The sequence below is a fragment of the Grampus griseus genome, assembly GCF_964374135.1.
Source record: "Grampus griseus genome assembly, chromosome: 9".
NCBI classification, from domain to species: domain Eukaryota; kingdom Metazoa; phylum Chordata; class Mammalia; order Artiodactyla; family Delphinidae; genus Grampus; species Grampus griseus.
In genome coordinates, this window is record NC_139003.1 from 18008051 (window position 1) to 18026478 (window position 18428).

Consider the following 18428-nt stretch of genomic DNA (forward strand, 5'->3'; position numbering starts at 1 on the left):
AGGCCACAGCAGTGAGGGCCCGCGTACGGCAAAAAAAAAAAAAAAAAGAAAGAAACTCTACCCAACCAGTTATCTACTCATGGAATGCTGCTGAGTGTGTACGTGAGGCACTGACGGGGAGGGAGAGAGGGAGTGAGCGCTATATGAAGCATCTACATAGACGGTGCCTTTCTGGGTTCTGCTTGGTGGACATGTGGCGGGTGTACCTGAGGCAGAAGAGAAAGCACGTCTGTGTACCGTGCGGTGTGGGATGACTCTCTGCTGGGGTGTGTGTGTTGTGTCTGTGAGTGGGAAGATGTGTGTGCTTGTGAAAATGGCTCTTTGTTGGTCTCACACCAGGATGGAGCAGAGGTCTTCCTTAATCCTCACACCCTTTATATCACAGAGCTTCTCTGAACCTCTCTGGCACTGTTCCTAAGCGAGGCGAGCCATGTCTGGGGAGAATTGTAAGTGATTTTCCCCCTCTTTTGGGAGCAGCAGCTTCCATGGCCTCAGCTAGTAATCTCTCATTTCTTCCCCGACCCCCAGTCAATGCTGAATTCCTTCCATTAACATTGGATAGGAAACAAACTCTCCATCAACGAAGTGATGAAATGTCAAGGCAGAGAGCTTCCGTAAACAGTAAAGCTCACGAGTGTCACAAGTGGACAGAGTAGCCTGAAAGAGAAACGCAGGCAAAGGGATGTATGTACCAATGAATGTGACAGATGGGTTCTTGAAAAGTTTTATGAAAACCCAAATTTTGGGGCTGGGGTGATTGTAGACATGCTATTGAAAGAACCCTGATGTGACTCCTTTTGTCAAAGGAAGAGAGGCGCTTTACAAAGGCAGTTGAACAATTACCTTCTGATATACCTGTCTTTTCAATATGGGTTCTCAAATATCAGATTTTCTTGAAACAGGGCATGCCTATGCTACTGCAACTAAGTAATAAGTCGATGTTAGAGACTTCAAATCACTTAACACGCTGCCCTTCCTTTGGGTAATGACACCACCAAGCCCGTGGCCCAGCTGAATGGTGCCGTGAGTGGACCTCCTGGGTCTCACCTCCACGCCAGGACATCCTGAAGCTTCCTCCCTTCCCTATCCTTCTTGCTACTTTTCCCTCTCAGCTTCTTTTGCGGGGAGGGGGAGATATTTATCAATATTTCTTCTGTCATTTCCCTTTTTATTTGTCTCATTCTCTGATACTTTTTTTTTTCCTTCTCCCTTTCCCTCCCTCTATTGGGAATTAAAATCTATTTATTAAATCCAATCTAGGATTCTTAAAAAAAATTGAGTTTAATTTCTGATGTGCATCTTTCAATCAAGAATTCTAACTATTACTATGTTTTATATTTGCAAAGCTTTTTTCTTTTTCCTTTATGGGCATGTGGCCCTCACTAGAGTTATTTTCTGTGACAACGTTATAAGGAGACCTACTGTTTCTGCTTTTGTTTGGGACAGGGTTGGTGGCAGGTAAGAAGCCCTCTTAGGTGTGTATGTGGGTGTGCATGTGTGTGTGTGGGTGTGTCTGTGTGTGCATGTGTGTATGTGCATGTATGTGTGGGCACGCACACGCACACAGGTGTAAATACAGTCGAGGCAGGAAGTGGTGGCATGCAGGCCAGTACTCTGTTATTGGCGGGAGAAATTTGTAGAGAAAGCTAAGCTCTATCTATCTTCAAATCATCATAAACTGAATGGTGAATGGGTTGGAGGAAGTCCTTGGGATTTCAGGGCAGTGCCAGTATTGGTCTTGGAATGCATCAAGAATAAAATCTATTCTGTCAGGGACCCTGAATAAGTTAATGCAATTTCCAAAAGTAACCGACATTAATTGAATATGTGCTATGTGCTGAGGCATTTTTTTAAACCATTTAAAAAAATTAATGGGGTTTATTTCTTAGTTTTAAGTTTAAGGAAATATTGAACATAAAGTACAGAGTACCCATATATTCCCTCTCCTTCACCCCCGCCCAGCTTTTTCTGTGTTTGCATTGAAATGTGTATTCCCCACCAAAAGATATGTTGAAGTCCTAATCCCCAGCACCTCAGAATGTTACCTTATTTAGAAATAGTGTCTGTGCAATGTGGCAAGTTAAGATGAGGTTATTAGGATAGCCCTAATCCTGTATGACTGGTGCCCTTATAAAAAGGGGAAATTTGGACATAGAGACAGATATACACAAAGGGAAGATAATGTGGAAACACAGGGAGAATGCCATGAGAATATGGAGAGCCAGGAACACCCGAGGCTACCAGAAGCTGGGGGAGAGTTGTTGAACAGACCCTTCCCTGGGGTCTTCAGAGGGACCCTGCTGACACTTTGATTTCTAGCCTCTGGAACTGTGAGAAAATAAGTTTCTGTTCTAAGCCACCCAGTTTGTGGTACTTTGTTACAGCAGCCCTGGCAAACTAATACAGCCTATTATTAAAATCTTGCAGTGGTACATTTGTTACAATTAATGAACCAATATCAATACATTATTATTAATTAAAGTCCATGGATCACATTAAGTTTCACACTTTGTATTGTACATTCTATGGGTTTTGCTAAACGCAAAATGTCACGTATCCACCATTACAGCAACAGACAGAATAGTTTCACTGCCCTAAACAGTCCCTGTTCTCCTTCGAGGCATCCTTTCCTCCCTCCCCCACTCCAGCCCTTGGCAACCATTGCCTTTTTTAAAACTGTTTCTATAGCTCTGCTTTTTCCAGAATGTTGTGTAGTTGGAATCACAGAGCATGCAGTCTTTTCAGACTGGTTTCTTTCACTTAGCAATATGCACTTAAGTTTCCTCCATGTCATTTTGTGGCTTGGTAGCTCTGCTGGGCCATTTAAAAATATGTGTTCTTATTTTATCTATCTATTTTATAATAAATCTGTGAGGTAGCCATTATAATCCCTATTTTAAAGAATTTCAAAGTGTGTGCTCTTAACCACAATAATATTCTTGAACTAACCCACTATTCCCCTCTAGGAATTGTTTTCCCTTTCAGGAAGTAGGTAAGGGTGCCTCCCTCCCCCACCTCCTACTGAGAAATTCTGAGAAGACTACTGTCAGTGATCTCCAGTTTAATTCATTGGATCATTTAAACTCAGGTAAGAAGTGATCTTAAAAATTATTCAATCCTCTTCAATTTCAAACCTATTTGGTTTAGTTCAGAGAATTATCATGTCTGGGAGATAACTAAATTAAACCTTGCAAATGTTTATTAAACTTCTGTTATTTTATTGTTACTTCTTGTAAGATTCTTAAACTAGGATGATCATATCTGGACCGCTTCATTGCATACTTTTCTTTGAAATTTTAGTGCTTCTTCATTTTATACTTTCCTCCTCTTATCCACTGTGCCCTCATCTCCAGCATAAGAATTTCTCTGTTATTGCAAGGAACTCTAGTCTTTCAACACTGATAACTGTTATTAGATCCCCGTTTGACTAGTTATCATTGTATACCCACTGTAAAATTACATGGTCCAACTACTTCCATGAAGCCCCCCACAAAAACATTTATACCATCAATTTTCGATGAGCATTTACTGAGCATTTACTATGTGCCAGGTTCTCTCTAGGCACTGGAGATATAATGGTGAAGAAGACTGAAAAGGTTCCTGCCTTCCAGGAACTTTTATTTCAGACTTTCTTGCTCTTTTAAACTTCTACCAGGCAGATCATAGCCATCTTCGACCTTGGATCACACCCATCATTTGCTTTCTGGTTTTTGTTCTTGAGATTCAAGGCTTTGTGGGAGAAAGTCAGGGACCATGTTTTGTCTATCCTAAAGGTTTATGTTAACTTCAGTTGGGCCATCACTGCAACTCAGTGATGCCTCTCTTCATCCTGTATGTACCGGGTGATTTCTGCGTATAACACACGCCAGCAGATTCTCCACCTCTGCTCTTCAAATTATCTTCACTCACCTCAATCCTTAAATTGCCCACTCCACAAACAGTGACCTGGACTCAGACTTAGGAGACATGGGATGACCCTCTCTGAGCCTTTCTTCTCTGTAAAATGAAGTGGTTGGACAGATAACGTCCAAGGTTCCATCCTACTCCATGTAATACTACGGTTCTGTATCTGCTCTCCAATCCAGCAAAGATGGATTCATCACACATGGCATATACATGTTTCCTTCTTTCCACATTTGAATGTTTGGATACCTCTGTGCATTCTCTTCTAATTTTCTGATTTAGAAAGCATTAACCTTCCTTTCAAGCTGATCATCCCATGGCGCCCTAGATAAAATTATCTTATTACCTCTCAAATGTGTCATATAATTTTCTACCTCTGCTCCTTTATTCATACCATTCCATCCATCTGGAGTGAGAGCCCCATCCTCTTCATTGTCCATATTGTATTCAGTTGTGCATTTCTGGCTCAGATTTCACTGCCTTCATGCCTTTCCTGAGGACTCTAGTTTGGTAGTGATATCTCACTACTTGAATATCCATCATTCATTTTGGTAATTAATAACCTACTGCCTTGCCACTGCTTATTAGTTGTTCTAACTACTACTTAAATATGTTACCTATATTTTACTTTCCACATGCTTTCATTCTTAAGATTCTGTATCTTATAAATAGATACAGTCTTTTAAAAAATCTTTTCACTCTTGCGACATAGCAGGCACTCAGGAATTGCAGCTGATTTGAACCGTTGGATTTTTATTCTCGATTTTACCATTCTGAGAGTGGAAAATGTAACTCAAGCTGATTCATCTCTGTACTTTACTGACTGATCAGTGTTTACAAAGTTAATTAAAGACCTTGGTAATAGACTATATATGAATCTCAAAAGTTATATAAACCCACATTTGCAGTAGTGGCAGTAAATCTGGCAGTGTTTTCTTTCTGACTACAGAAAATGAACTTTTGTCTTTTTCAAAAAAAAATCAATTTATCAACCTGCTTTGCTCTTTTCTCAGCTAAATTGTTCATTTGGGAATCAAAAACCAAATAAACACATGGATTCTAACATACCATTTGGACTTAACTTTAGCTCAACCTTCGCCACTTTGTTCCAAAAATCTGTGCTACTTAAAAAAAATGCAATCACCGAGACACATGTGTCAAGACCAGCAACACAGAAATAAGAATGAATGGGATCAACCTGAGGAGCTCTGCCTTCTCAAGTTGTTTCTTTTCTCTCATCACTGGAATCTAGAACTCAATGCCCTACTGAGAGCAGGTTAACAGGTTATGGCTTGTTCTTTCTTTCCTCCCCTGCTCAGTCTTTTATCATTACTTTCTCTCTACTTGTATTTCTCCATTTGCCAAACAGGAGAATGGAAAGACTTAATGTAACAAAAGTCAATGTCTTTGTGGCCTCTCTTCCACCTTAGGAGGAGCAGGTACTGGGCATGTTAGATTTGTGAAGGAATGGTGTTTGTCTACACTGGTTTCCACACTGGGGAAGACCACACACTTAGGGATTTTATGTGTCATCTCCAAGTGTTACCACCCATTTGGAACACTTTAAGTTGTTCAAAACCCCATGGCTATCACTGACCCTCCCAAGTAAGAAAAGTAGATTCACCTCTATTTAAATAAAGGAGACTGAGACAAATAGGGCTTTGGTATCAGTTCCTTAACCATGACCAATCAGTGGAAAAGCAGGACTGATATTTAGGCCAATCTCTAAGCCAACCTGAAAAGTTTTCTTAGAAGAGCAAGAGAAGTGAAAATTTGGAACACGGTTCCTTTGGCACCCTTTTCGAGAGTCTGAAATTCTTTTCTTTGGCAAATTCCAGGATAATTAGGCCGAAAGACACAGAACAGAACATATCAAATCGGAAAAGGCACGTGGTCACTGCTGCTCTCTTGGTTCCTAAGGAAGAGAAAAAGCATCAAAAGGCATGGGAGCGAATCCTACCACAGACAGAAATTCTACACCAATCTGTAAGAAATTTCTTACACCCAGGTAAGAAAATAAATGCATAGCTATGCTTAAAGAATTCATAAATGTGCTTTCTAAATGCATGCCTGATAACAGAGGTTAATTCTGATGTCACATCAGGGTGGGATCCTGACCCCAATGGAACTATTCAACAATGGGTAGGGCTGCTGAGAAAATGTAAACCCCTATTACTGGAAATAGTCAGGTAGAGGTGAAATAGCCATCTGTTTAGGGCTGTAGTGAAAAGATATTTTTTGAGATCCTAAGGCTGTGCTGCCCAATATGGTTGTCAGTTGTCACATGAGGCAGTTTAAATTTAAATTAATCAAAATTAAATTAGAAATTCAGTGCCTCCGCTTCACCAGCCCCGTTGCAAGTGCTCTGTGGCCACATGTGTCTAGTGGCTTCCATGCAAGACCATGCAGAGAACATTTTTGTCATCACAGAAAGCTCTATTGGACAGCCCCCCTGTGAAGCCTTCCAACTCCTAATACAAAATGACTTTACCACGGAAAGTAATGTTATGCAGTTCAGAGACATGAAGATGTGTAAGACATGGTGTCTGTCTTCAAAGACCTTACAATCTCCTACAGAATATGGAATACAGTGAGGGGTATGGTAGGGTCAGCCTTTCAAAGCACGGATGTGCTTTTTTAATCCTCTCATTAGTAACTTCTTTGTTCTCCTATGGAGGGTCTTTTGGATCTGCAATCTTGCTGTTCTGAGCACACTTGCAACTGAGAAATGAAATGAATGCTCAGTGAATGCAAAAGAAGCTGAGATACTGTCTGAGGAGAGATCACACTTCGAGTTGCATAACAAGGCCTAAGAGTGGCTTATTTGGAACAAAAGATCGGAGGCCATGGGTCTTTACCGGTTATAGACATGGTACAGAGGTCATTACATTTTACATAACGGTAGTTTTACTTGTGCATGACTCTGGCCTTTCTGGTCTACTCGGCTATAAAAATATCAGCAACCCGTGAGTCTGCTCCTTGTGATTGGTTTTTCATCTAATATTTCCAATTTAGTGATCAACAAGAAGATCCAGAGCCTTAGCCAGATATTCTGCTAATATAAGACATTAGCAAGGTGACAGAGTTTAGATGGCAGGATGCAAATCCATTTACACTGCTGGGAACAATGCAAAGGTATGTCTTAGAGGTACTCTGTTACTGGCAACATTTTTGCACATGGAGGACATGCTCTTACGATCAGGGACTATTTATTCCCTAGTAAGTTATTAAACATCTATTCATCATGATCATCAAATGCATTTATTGTGTTCTGGAAGTAGGAAGCGAGTTAGAGACTATCTTCTGGGAGTTAATAATCTAAGACGATAAGCTTTGAAACCAAACCAAGGGACATCATCCCTTATGTCTTTGGACATAATACACAATTTAAACATGTAAATCTGCAAAGAAGTTAAATAATAAATTGAAAAGTGCCTAGACTTCTTCCTCCTTCCTTTCACATGAATCATTTACATGGTAGTTTCACCCACTTGTTAGTTTGGGAATTTCTGGACTTTCCTTCAAGTAAGAAATGGCTCACAGTGCAGGCCTGCTTAAGACTAGCATGAGACTACAGGATCTCTGAACCTTGTACTCACTGATAAGAGTTTGTACTGATACCTATATTATTGGAGCTGGTATTTTAATGACTAAGTATATATATGTCTTCTCTAGAAGATTATAATCTCCTTGAGGTTATTACTCATTTTTGTGATCCCTCAAAGTTCTTGACTATTTTTCCTTATAGTCAGCACTAAGTTCACACTTGAATTAAAATGGATTCCGGGGCATTGCTTATTTTTGGATTTCATTGGTAAACAGATGAACTTGGCTAAGACATGATCAAAAGGCCATGCCTCCAGTTGAGCTCTTAGTAACCTTGGGGATGGTGGTTCACCAGGAAGCTCTATTTTATACTGTGATTTGTAGTTGCAGTTGTTTTCTTCTAGTGGAAAAGAAACTGGTCTTAGAAAGACATTCTGTTTTCAGGAAAGAGGGGTATCAGACATTTGTAACTGAGGGAATCAGTCTGTTCTGGGACCTTCAAAGAAAAAGAAGGACAAAGAAGACATATGTTGAATAAGAAAAGAAGAGAATTAGGGTTGAACTGAAACGCCCCAAATTTCCAAGGCCTTTGGAGATGCCTTGCCACTCCTCCATCATAATTAGAAAACACTGACATTCAGAGCTGATTTAAATGCTTCCATCAGTCTAAAAAAGTGTTGCCTGATTTTACTCTGTAACCATGCTCAGTAATTAGAAACATAAGGCCCTGTTCTGGATGTTTTCTTGGGAACCTACCCTCCCAGGCCTGGTGTCACTACCCATTGGCTACAGGACCTTTATCTTTTCTCACCATCTCTCTTAGGAGCCCCTGCCCAGGTCACAGGAAGAGTGTGAGGTTGCCATGGGCATTCCTGGAAAAACTGGAGACCTCTGGCGCCACCTCAGACTCTAAAATACATGGAAGAAACTCATTTTGCCTGCCTCTTTCCTTGCTGAAGCTCTATAAATCTGTATTGCACTTGGAAGGCAGTAGTTAAAGTACAGTAAGAAAAGTGTTCAAATCAGAAGATTCAAAAGAAGGATCTTTGTGATGACCGGCTTGAAATGACATCTTTGTTTGTTTCGGAAAACAGAAAAGCTATTCCAATGGTTGATTCTAGAGTTCCTCACACACTTGCTGGGAAACGTGTACTTTGCAAAATGTAGGATTAGAATATGATTTAACAAGCAGCAGCAGCTTTTTACTTCTGACAAAATCCACAAAGAAAATGGAAAAATACTTGTAATCAAGGACTTCAACTCAACAGTCACCTAACTTGTCAAATTAAAACATGTGGCAAACACCTGCCAAGCATCTTGAAACAACTATACCTTCTTATTTTTCTACCTGACCTGTAATCTCTTTGGAGCACATTTGCATTTCCCAATTTTTCACACTTAAACAATGCTGTCCACACCATGTATAGAGATGACTAAGCAACTTTGTATTAAGTAACCGAAGCGAGTCCTGCCAATTTTAGAATAATTAAGTTTCTGCAATCTAATATAAACAGTTCCAAGAACTACTTGCGGCCTACCAAAAGTATATATTACAAGTAGTCAACACTGAGGCCAGCTGGCAGACAGATCAACCTATTAAAGTAGAATTGTTCAGAATTCAGAGTATTATTTTTCTTTTCTCCCATTATTTTTGCTGCATCCAACTTTGTTTCTTTGGGAATGTTTTCAAGTATACAAAGCAAGAAAGTAATGTGGAATTGCACCTCTTCTAAATGAACGAGCATTTCTCTTGAGATTCTTTAGAACCCACAAGTCAGTCCCATTTCAACGCTGTCTACACAGGCAGCCAAAGTAAAATAGAGCAAGTGAATCCACTTTGTTCCCACTCAAGCTAAAGTGTTGGTATTTTGCTTGACCATCAGAAAGGTCAACAGTGACCACCAGACAAGCACATTAAGTTATATGCCTATCAGACACCTGAAATATCTTTCTGACTGTAATCCTTGTACTGCCTCTACCACGTAGCTTGCTGGATCAAAATTTATTACTAATAAGGCTAATGTCATAGGTTTAATTCTACCAGGAACGAGTTAACTATTTGAGAGAAAAAAAAAAATCCTAAACTATTGCCATGTGCTTTGACATTAATCTTGGCCAGCTACATGGCAGATGTGGGCTGACAACTTTCAGTTGAGAACATAGAGATGGTTAGACCAACCCATCCCACCATGACCTTCAAGAGAGTGTATGGGACCTAGAGTCTGTCATACAGAGTGAAGTAAGTCAGAAAGAGAAAAACAAATATTGTATGCTAACACATATATATGGAATCTAAAAAAAAAAAAAAGGTCATGAAGAACCTAGGGGCAAGATGGGAATAAAGACGCAGACCTACTAGAGAATGGACTTGAGGACATGGGGAGGGGGAAGGGTAAGCTGTGACAAAGTGAGAGAGTGGCATGGATATATATACACTACCAAATGTAAAATAGATAGCTAGTGGGAAGCAGCTGCCCAGCACAGGGAGATCAGCTCGGTGCTTTGTGACCACCTAGAGGGGTGGGATAGGGAGGGTGGGAGGGAGATGCAAGAGGGAGGAGATATATGTATATGTATAGCTGATTCACTTTGTTATACAGCAGAAATTAACACACCATTGTAAAGCAATTATACTCCCATAAAGATGTTTAAAAAAAAAAAGAGAGAGAGTGTATGGCCAAATGAATGGGAGTGTGTCATCACACAAAAAGCCTCTCCACATTCAACTGCATTTTAAGCCCTAATGTCTTCTTCACTGTGTTTAAATTCATATATATTCAAGAGTGGTAAAGGCTCTACAACCATCATCACAACGATAACTTCAATAAACACATTCAACAAACATTTATGAAGTGCCATTTGCTACCTTACTGGGTGTAGCAAATAAGTTGTGAATGCAACTACCCTGCCCTCACCATGCTTATAGTCTGATGGTGGAGACAGGCAATGAATAAATAAAATACAAACTGCGACAAGGGTTAGGAACGAAAAATACAAGCTGCTATGAGAGAACTACAGGAGTGACTAATGGTTTTCTTTGGGTTAAAATACGATATAAGCAGTAATAGCTTTTTCAAACAAGAATGATATTAATACACTACAGACATGCATTCATAAAGGGAACATAAACGTATGAGACTGGAGTTTGTATTTATTAAATATATATCAACATCTATTTGCCAGGCACATGCTCTTCTAGGTGCTGATAAATCGAACTCTTCTCTACTTTTCTGTCCTAAAGAAGGGAATGAAGAGTAAAGTAGCTCGTCAGGTTTGAGGGATGGTGAACTATTCTCACCCTTTCTCTCCAACCCCAGATCCTGTGTAAGTAATGTACAAATAATGACCTATGAGATACTATCTGCTGGAATTGATATAGACACAGGGAAGCCACTTAAGATATTAACTTCACACGGCTAAAGTGGAGGGCATCTTTCTAGAAATCATCCAGCTCAGTGACCTTCTGACAACAAAAGCATGTTTCTCACCCGCCATCAAGCAGAGATTTGCTGATTTAAATGTAGGTGGTCCACTTTGTTTTTTCAAATTTTGGTTCATGATTCCAAGAAATGAACAGCCCGTAATAAATTTACTCCAGTGGCAGAATATCTCACGACCAGCTTTTCTACTTTGAATACCGCAAACAGACCTTTAATTTGTTGACACACAGCCCCTGGACATTCATGAAAACAAGATGTTCTCTTGCTGCTTTTTAAGTTAATCAGATTTAAGTCAGGGTCTCAGCCGAATTTCAAAAACAGATGTTCCATAGCAGAAGGGCTGAACTGACCCCAGCAATGAGAGGCTGTTTCACTTGAACTTGAATATTCTTTGTTAGCAGGATGAGCGATCAAATATGCCTGAAACTGGAAACAGGAGCGACCCGAGGTTTACTACTGTCTCCATTCAGTGACTGCCCTGGGGATCTGGGAAGGTTGGGCATCCATGACTCTTGGTTTGGGGAATAAGCTGATGCCTGGAAGGTTTAGGTGCCTAGGTTACAAAGCGGGTTAGTGAGGAGGGATGATCTTCTCCCACACACCACCATCCTGTTTTCCTGTCGACCTCGGAGGCCCTCCATGGAATGGCTCCACTGTACCCAATGCCTCTCCTGACTCACACTCACGTGCAAACACAACTCACAGCCAGGCCAACTCCTTAGTTCTGCTACAATCCAGCTGGTATTTCTGCCTCTAGGCCTCTGTCCCTGTTTCCTCTCTCCTGTAACCTGAAGTGCCCTCCACTCCTCCTGCAAATCCCATATATCCTTCTAGAGTGTAGCTCAGTCCTATCTTTATTCCAGAATCATCCTCGCTTTCAACTTCTGCAGCATTGTTGGCACTGCTCTTTTTGACGGTCAATACTATATGACTTTGTTATTCAAATGCTTTATAACCTCTCTTTCTCTTGAGCAAGCGTGAAGCTGCCTAATGTCAGGGTCTGCCATCTCCTCTTACATCCCCTCACAGTGCCGGGTGCTTTGCTCCGCCTTTATAGGTGCATGGGAATGGCTGCTGAGTTGAACCATCTCCTCTTACATCCCCTCACAGTGCCGGGTGCTTTGCTCTGCCTTTATAGGTGCATGGGAATGGCTGCTGAGTTGAACTTATTGAAAAGCTTCTGGCCTAAAAACCCAAGTTCCAAAATTCCACAGCTCTGGCCATTAGTGCTGTTTGCCCCGTGTTCCTGTTTTGCCCCTTCTGGGCACCTTACAGAACTGTACTTTGGGCCTCCTTGTGGTCAGCTGGGGCCAAGTGACTAGTTCTGGCCAATGAGTTGTGAGCAGAAGTGTCATGTCACTTCCGGGGCAGACCATTTAATTGTTGATATTAGACCCTTCAGAGCTTTTTTTCTCTCTACCATGGTAGCCAGCAATATTTCCAGATAGCAGCTCTCAGCCGGGGTCCCCAAGTAAGGATGGCAATGATGTGGACCAGAGACTCCAGCCTATCCAGGGTTACAGAGAAAGCATGTGTGACCAACCTTTGTTGTTTAAGTCACTGAAATTTTGAGTTGTCCCTGACCGCAGCATAACCTAGCTGGCCATGGCTGACATTGCCTTTGTTAACTCCGTCTGTGATGAAAATGATCTTGTGATATTAGGCAGTGCACATCTCTGCTTCATGAAGGTACTTATTCAAATTATCCCATTTTCTATTTCTGTTCTGTGACATCTAGTATATAAATAGGAATGGGTAGACTAATCAGGTAGGGCCTCAGGGAGTGGAAATGGCTCATTGGTTCCACCTGCCTACTCCAATGAGCCATAGAGCTGCCGCTAACTGTAGCAGTGCTCATGTATTACGTGTTCACTCATTTACACCAGGGATGACAAACTTGGGGAGTGGTGGCCTACGGAGAAATGGAGGATGCATGCATCCCTAAAAGAATTCAAATTCAAAATTTTAAGAAAACCATGCCGGGCAAAGGAAGCACATTTGCAGGTCAGTGTGGGCCTCAGGCTGCTGGTTTGTGACCCCTGATTTATACAGTCCTTCCTTAATGGCTATCATGTGTCAGGCTAGGCGCTGTGAGGACTTACAAGAATAAACTTACAAGTGAGTTCATGTTAGTGCACTCTAGATGGAGCTTATTTAGTTAGCCAATGGTTATAGAGCACGCACTACGTACCCAGCACAGTTCTAAGAACTTTATAAATATCAGTTTAAATCTTTATAACAATCCTTATTGTCTCCAGTTTACAGATAGAAAGACTAAGGCCCAGAGCAGGTGTGTCATTTGCCCAAGGTCACAGAGCTAGCAAATAGTAGAGCTAGGATTTACATCCAGGCAGCCTAGCCCTAGAGTCTGTGCTTTTAATCACAACACTATGCTACGTCTCACAAGACCTGTAAATGCATAATATTTACGAGGTAGCTTATGGCGAGAACCCCGTTGATGAAATGATCATGTGACTCCCTGAAGGATCTATGCTCCTCTACAAATGCCCCTGACTAGAAGCTGTTTCCTGCCAGGAGGATCTGGCTTGCTTGATGTTAGGGTGAGTCCATATTTGACGTTTATTAGTGAAATAAAAATCAATCTCCTGTTTATATTCATTTGGGCTTTGGCAAACTGATCTATTATTTCATTTAAGCGAGGTTCACTTTAGAAAATAAGCTGAATTTGTCCTAAAACCTTAAAAAAATAAATTACATCACTTCACACTTTGACTATTTCTTTGCTTTTTCATTTAATTAGTTTTAGACAGGAAGCAAAATCATCCAAGATTATATGTTTGTGTCAATCTTAGGGCAGACTCAGATATTGTAGGACCTGAAAATTACTTGGGAGGCCTTTAAGAAAGAGAATGCAATGTTAAATGTAAAAAATTAGGCAGGGGTGTGGCAGAGGTCTGTTCAAGTGAGGGGCCCTGTGGCTTAAGGGCCACTGGTTTCATGGTGACTCTCCTTGGGTCTCTCACCTTTGATTCTTATGAGTATTCCAATAAAAATGCCACAAACCCTTACTTGGCTCTTAATTTTCAATTATTTTGATACTACAGTTACGTTCACCCCCTAAAAAGTTCTTCATGAAAACCAGAATTTAGGAAACAAATAAGGAAGGGAGCTATTAAGCATCATTCTTCAAAGAGATTTTCAGAAAAGCAGAATTACAAAACACTGCAGTGTTTTGCCTATAAACCACATAATTAGAATGATGGGTGGATGAGAGGGCAGAGAAATGTAAAATATTATGATTCTTTGTCAAGATGAGGACAATGAAAAATAAAGTATCAGAAATCACAATTTACGTCAATGAATATATTATCTGAGTCACTAAATTTTCATTGCATTGAATAAAAAAAAAAAAAAAGAGTCCATTTTATAGGAAGGAATGGAGGAACACCAGAATTGTCAATGCAGCCCAGATCTAATACAGCCCTGGATGGAGAAGTTCCAATTCAATATATAGCTGTAGAGTGAATGAATTAATAAGTGACCTGAATATGTGTGTTTGAGGAACAAGAGAAAGGACAGATGGTGCTAAAGGGGTCACAAGCCTCCTCCATCAACCCCAACTTACAACTGCACGTTTTACTTCTAAACCATTAGCCAGCAATCTGGGGGAGGCAGTAGATATGTACCCAGAGTCTCTCATTATAACAAATGTCTTTATGTTTATAAATCTTGTCAGTCTGTGATGGAATCAGATTCACAATCATGGGTATAATACACTTATTGGAGGAATTCTTTGAAGAACTTGGAGAAAATGCTTTTAGAAGAGCTCCTTCCATCAGGACCACCGCATGTTTGTATTCACTCCTTCTCTGCATCCTCTGGATATGATAAACACACTTTTCCCCAAACTCAGGATGCCCCATTCCACAGTATGTCATTCTTGGTCATTAAATAACAGGACTCACTATTAATGTTGGCCGTCTCCATCCCTCTTGAACAAAGTGTTTTCAGCCAAAGATATTAAACTAGTCAACCTCTCTTTTCCCCTGTCAGAGAAACAGCCAGTATCCTGAAATCACAGCTCATTTGTACCACGCTGGCGTGAATATTCAGACTCCATTTGTCTCCAGCTCTTAAAGGCTGGTGTTAGCATGAATGATAGACATTTTGTTTTGAATTAGCAAAAAGAAGGAGAAAAACCCCCAAATAATAAGTTGGGCCTTAAAATAGCTGTTTCAGGGAATGCAGCTCTGCCTTTTCCTCCAGTAAAAGTCGATTTAAAAAAAAACCTAGATTTAATTTGGCATTAAGTTGGATTTGGGATACAGAGAATAGTAGGAAGGAAAATGTCTCAGTCTTTTCCCCCCAGATTGAGCCTTTAAATCCTATTGGAGGACTGCTGCGTGGACTAGTGCAAGATGTTTACAGCTTTGTTTTGTTGAACATCCCAAAGCAAAGTCTGGACGTAGCTGAGTCTGTGTCCTTGAACTGTACAAACCCTGTCACAGTTAGAACTTCAGGCTTTTGATAGTTTTGTTTGAATGCTAATTAGCAGGATCAGTTTTTCCTCTTTACTGCGTACTCACTCATGCTTTTTGAAATCAAAGTCTGGAAAGGAGTTCTAGACAAGAGCTCCTGGCACCACTGTTGGTTTTTCTCCCTGCTATCTGTGCCCTGATCTTGGCTTGCCCACCCTGACACAACCTCTTTCCATCAATAGCTGTGCTAGGCAGGAAGGTGTTCTCCATGGTGCAATTAAGGCTTTAATGCCAGGTGCAGTTCCCTGGCCAAGGAAACACCATCACTTGGCCAAAATTACAAAATCTGCACATGGTGATGCTGGAATGTCCTCTTACCTTCCTTATCATGAAAGTTTCCAGAATTGGGAAGACCATGAGAATCCATGTTCCTTGTGTCCCCTCAATTCCTAACCACACTTGGGCTCACAGCGTATTTTCCTCTTTATACCCCATGACAAGGACCTGAGAGAAGTCTTCTCAGGGTGAGATGAGGCGGATTCAAGATCTTTTCACATATGAGCCTCATTCTACAGTCACTACCAGAAATCTGTAGAAAAGACTATTAGTGTAAGAAAGACCCCCTTCAGATCCTGCTATAACAAGTATGGGCACATTGAACTAAACAGGAGACCGAACACTTTGTCAAGGGTGTCCAGGGAGGATTGTTCTGCAAAACTCAAGAAAAGAGGAAGGGAAAAAACCCTTCTCTTTCCATTCCATCTGGAGCTTCCACTGACTCCAAAAATATTGGCCCACAGTGGTTATAAAAACACCCATTTATGCTGTTCTAAAACAGGGCAAAGCCTGCTAGGTGCTTACAACTCAAACCACTTCTTTTACATGCTCATAGGAAAATTATCTTTCTCTCCAAATTCTATGGCTGACTGAAATTAATGAAACACAGTCGGGAGGCACCTCTGCTGGCCACTGGCCACCATTCACTTGGAACACCCCACTAGGCCATTCATGGATTGCAGCGCTGTTTTCTCTTGACTTCAGAATTTCTCCTTTCTCATTTTATACAAACAGCAATTTATGTAAAAATCACTGACACAGGTGTCATTGGCATTTTAGGTAACTGGGCGAAAAATGGCATCTTTTTCCTGGCAACTTGAAGAATATCAAGAGGAAAGTATGGAAGTGAGGGGTACTTGAAAAAATCTGATATCTCAAAGTTCATTTTTAAGAAATGGAAGGGAGTATGCAGAGGAGGAGGAAACTTACAGACCTCTGATGGCCTCTTCCGCTAATAATCAGACAATCCAAAGAAAGATCAAGGGTTTCTGCTAAAGAAAGAGAACCAATGGAGAAAGAAAAACAAGCAAGGAAAAGAAATGACACCTTAGAAAATAAAAGAGAAATTAATGAATAGCTTTCCCCATTTTGTTTGCATCAAACTCAGCAGGAAAAAATTGGGAAATTCAGTGCTGGGGTAAACATGGCCCGATTAGAAATGACATTTGATAGTGGGGCCCAGAGAGGAGAAGTTTGTTATGGCCACCACAACTCATGGACTGGCCTCTCCATGCCTCATTAGCCCCCATTCTGGCCTGGGCATGAAACACGAAAATACCACCAATGCCTTCTTGAGGGCACAGGAGGTATGGGGTGACCAGCAGGGAACAATGGACTAAGGAGGGCGTTCAGTGCAAAGGAGGTACACTCCCCCCGACTAAGTCTTTTACTGACTGTCTAGACAAGATGATGTTCCATGGCAACGGAGTCCCAGCCTCCTGACCCTAAAAAGGACCGGCCTTCTGTCTCTTTGGACATTAAGGAGTCTAATCCTGGGGTTCCCCCACTGTGCAGTCTGATCAGCTCTGACTGTGATAAAGAAAATGGTCCTAAAGTAAAGTGTTGATGTATGACATCCCTGCGCATGCAGCTGGGGAGTCAAACACATGCTCATGCGTGAAGTTAGCTAGAGGGGAGCGAAGCTGGGTAGGGCAAGCCCCACAGGAATGGTTTGGGGCATAGCCCCTAAAGGAGAGGACAGAAGGAGGAATAAAATAGGACCAAAGGAATAAGTGGAGAGAGAAATAGATAGATATCCACATTAGCTAATACACATGTTCTTACAAACCCTCATTAGAAGTAGCATTTAGATTTCTTCCTCTTGGGAGGGTCCCTCTCCTGTTATTTAGCAGGAAAACTTTCTACATGCAATTTCTGGTGCATTTTTAAACCACTGCTCCTCTCCCTCCACAATCTTTCTGGGTGGCGTCATCCACTCTCACGGTTTTAATTCCTATGTATAGGTTATGACTGTGAAAATCTCTATCTCTAGTTCTCACCTGGGTTCAGACTTGCATATCCCTTGTTTTCTAGACACACACCCTTGGCTGTCTCACAGGCCCTTAAATTAGCAAGTCCCAATCTAAACTCATTGTCCTTCCCTCTTGGCACCCCAGTGTTCTCACAGAAGAGTGACTGTATCTGGAGCAGGTTCATGCTATTTACTGTCTCCTAACTCTTTGAGGAGCGAGGTAAGTCTCCTGCCATCAATTAATCATATCTTTCTTTCAGTCCCTCTCTCCAGCTTTGACTTATTTCCACCTCTGGGGGGCCGGGGGGCAGGCAGCAAGTGAGGAGAATGCACCACTAATAATCATCATTTGGAGGTAGTCTTAAAGCAAATAAATTATAGATTCAGAGACTGCATCTTCTCATCTATCCATTCATGTATTCATTCAGTCATTTAATAAGTACTATTAAATGCTTACCATTTACAAAACCTCCTCTAGTCCTGCCAAAGATGTAAAAGGCACACTCTTCAACTTCAAAAATTATATAATGTAATAGGGAAATGAGAGATGTGCACAAAGGGCTACAACACACTGTAGGAAAACCAAATATTTTAAGAGTGATTAAATGCTAAGGGAGTTCAGGAGAGGAGAATCGGAGAACAGTCCATGTGCAACAAACTAAAAATCAGCATACTGAGAAAAAAAGATGATGGGGTATTATGGACTGAATTGTGTTCCCCCCAAATGCATATGTTGAAGTCCTAACCCCTAGTACCTTAGAATATAACTAAATTTGAAGACCAGATCATTAA

At 41.0% G+C, this 18428-nt stretch overlaps 1 protein-coding gene across 6 annotated transcripts in view; it reads right to left on the minus strand.

Annotated features, from left to right (window-relative positions):
- Positions 1–18428, minus strand: part of CALD1 (caldesmon 1) — a 181035-nt gene that overhangs the window by 96525 nt on the left and 66082 nt on the right. The gene's annotated exons all lie outside the window — the stretch shown is intronic.